Source organism: Eptesicus fuscus, chromosome 3 (genome assembly GCF_027574615.1).
Source record: "Eptesicus fuscus isolate TK198812 chromosome 3, DD_ASM_mEF_20220401, whole genome shotgun sequence".
Taxonomy (NCBI): Eukaryota; Metazoa; Chordata; class Mammalia; order Chiroptera; family Vespertilionidae; genus Eptesicus; species Eptesicus fuscus.
The window spans coordinates 64,170,958-64,172,911 of NC_072475.1; the positions used below are offsets into that span (position 1 = coordinate 64,170,958).

The following is a 1,954-nucleotide window of genomic DNA, read 5'->3' on the forward strand; positions in this document are numbered from 1 at the left end:
TTGTTAGGGTTTATATTTTAGAAGGCCTTATACACCATGCATGGAGTTAGCCTTCATGTCTGAGGATTTTGTGAATAGGGAGTCACAGGATTGGGTTCTCAGAACTGCTTTCTTACTCACTGACATGATAGGGAGCACAAAAAAGGATTACATAGGGTTCTTCACTTCAAACAATGAGATAGGTAGGGACCTTTTCAGATGGACAAGATCATTTGGTTCTATTTGTGTTCTCACCCTGAACATATTCCACATTTCAATCATAATGAGAGAAAATATTACTCTTGGCTTAAAGTTTCACTCTCCATTTCTTTGCACTCCTTGGGTATTGGAAAGTCCCTGAAATCAGAGCTCTTGGAGCTCAATTCGAGAGTTCTGGGGGATTCAATCCCTAGAAAAAAAGGTAAGATGTCCCAGAATGTGCCTTGGATCCTCTGTAGGCAGCTAAGCACAGTATGGGAACAGGAAGAAAGAAAGGAAGAAAGAAAGAAGAAAGAAAGAAAGAAAGAAAGAAAGAAAGAAAGAAAGAAAGAAAGAAAGAAAGAAAGAAAGAAAGAAAGAAAGAAAGAGAAAGGAAAGGAAAGGAAAGGAAAGGAAAGGAAAGGAAAGGAAAGGAAAGGAAAGGAAAGGAAGAAGAAAGAAAGGAAAGGAAAGGAAAGAAAGGAAAGGAAAGGAAAGGAAAGGAAAGAAAGAAAGAAAGAAAGAAAGAAAAACACATGGAAGGCCCTCAAGTTTGCATGCTTCCAAGAATGAGGGCCTAGCATTTTAAACAGGCTACACTTGGTTCCAGTTTACAGTGAGACTCCCTGCTTACTTTCAAATTCTGGCTACAAACTCACTGATTCCAACCACTGACTACCCACCCTCTCATTTCAAAAAATTCTGACTAAACAGTCACTTAATTCTGGCTTCAGTAAGATTACTCTTTAGGACATTTTGTTTTGTTTTATGATTTTTGACAGGACCTGCCCAGATTTGTTTGTAAAAATAGCAGCAGCCTAGGGGTCACACCAATCCTTTGGTCCTCACATTGGCAGACATTGGCCTCCACTGTGCAGCTTTCATGGGTGCATGGGCACCTTTGGGAGCCAGAGCTTGAGCCTGAGCTGTAGCTGCAGCCTGGGGCCTGGTTTGAATCTTGGCCTTGGACTTTGGCCAGCAGAGCCCGAGACCCTTGGCAATGTGGGCACGAGCATGTTTCCCAAGCTTGGGGTGAGTGATATAGGCAAGCTGACTGAGCTTGTGATGGCCATCCTTTGGGGTCTTGGGTTTGAACTCCTTGGGCTTTCTGAGGGTCTTGGTAACCTTGGCATATGCGCTCATGGCCTTGTCATTGTTGGCCTGAATCTTCTCCAGGTCCTTCTTGTGATTCTTGGCAAGGCACATGTTCCTTAGGAACTTAGGGTACACCCCCTTAACAGAGTCATATCCTTGTGATCGGGGTTTCTTGATGCTGTTCTATGCCATTCTCGGGACTAGTTGTATATGGTGTGGTTCCTGGATTTAGCCATATCTTCACCAAGGCCTGCGGCTCCTGAAGCACCTGGGACTGGAAGAGCCAGGACACATGTTTTCCATGAAACAATTTAAATACAGTGGTCTCTATGAGCCTCTAAAAAAGCCCACTTCCTCCCCTCCCCTCCCCTCTCCCCCCCCCCCCCCCCCGCCAATTCAGAGACCCCAGATAGTCCTGGGAGAAATCTAAGCTCAAACACAGCCTGGCCTGGACATCTTCCAAAGTTGCCCAGGAAAGGATGCTCATGCATGTGCCCCTTTTCCCCCTCCCCACAGACATGGGGCCTAGATTACCTTCCTTGTTACAGCTCCACTGCGGGTGTGCTGGACCATGCCAGTGAGAACAGGCTGAGCAAGTTCCCCCTTAGTGGGATATTGGCATCCCTTGCCTCAACAGCTGTCTGATAACCTGTAGCCAAATACTCCAGCAGCTGACTCTCAG

The 1,954-nt window shown here is 45.8% G+C and overlaps 1 pseudogene; it reads right to left on the reverse strand.

Moving 5' to 3' along the window:
- Positions 1–1,002: 1,002 nt before the first annotated feature.
- Positions 1,003–1,520, reverse strand: LOC103290790 (60S ribosomal protein L29-like; annotated as a pseudogene).
- Positions 1,521–1,954: the final 434 nt, after the last annotated feature.